Source organism: Phyllobates terribilis, unplaced genomic scaffold (genome assembly GCF_046119375.1).
Source record: "Phyllobates terribilis strain yellow unplaced genomic scaffold, ASM4611937v1 Scaffold_3__8_contigs__length_932513732, whole genome shotgun sequence".
Taxonomy (NCBI): domain Eukaryota; kingdom Metazoa; phylum Chordata; class Amphibia; order Anura; family Dendrobatidae; genus Phyllobates; species Phyllobates terribilis.
The window spans coordinates 533,062,758-533,063,373 of NW_027362763.1; positions in this window are offsets into that span (position 1 = coordinate 533,062,758).

The window sequence follows — 616 nt, forward strand, 5'->3', positions numbered from 1 at the left end:
CACTGTACTCACCTTCCTCAGTTCCACTGGCGAATCTCCACTTCCGATCCATGTGTCCAGCATTGGCTGCGGCGCTGACGTCACATCGACAGTGTGGCAGCCAATCAGTGAGCTCAGCGGCTCTGCTTATGTTGAAGAAACACTTCCGTCCCATTCAGAGACGTTGAGCTCACTGGTTGCTGTGCTATTGAAGTGACGTCAGCACTGCAGCCAATGCTAGACACTTAGAGCAGCAGTGGAAACTCATTGGTGAACCCGAGAAAGAGTACAGCATGATCTGCTACAAACTGCAACTGGTAGAGAACATGGTCTGAAAGTGGGTAATCTCTTTAACCCTTTCACCATCTTGGATTTTTCCATTTTCGTTTTTTGCTCCCCTTCTTCCCAGAGCCATAAGTGTTTTAGTTTTCTGTCAATATGGCCATGTGAGGGATTGTTTTTTTGCGGGAGTTGTACTTTTGAACAACATCATTGACTTTTACCATATAATGTAGTGTAACAGAAAAAAAACTCCAAGTGTGATGAAACTGCAAAAAAAAGTGCAATTCCACGATTTTTTTTTTTTTTACCATGTTCACTAAATGCTAAAACTGACCTGCCATTATAATCCACGTTA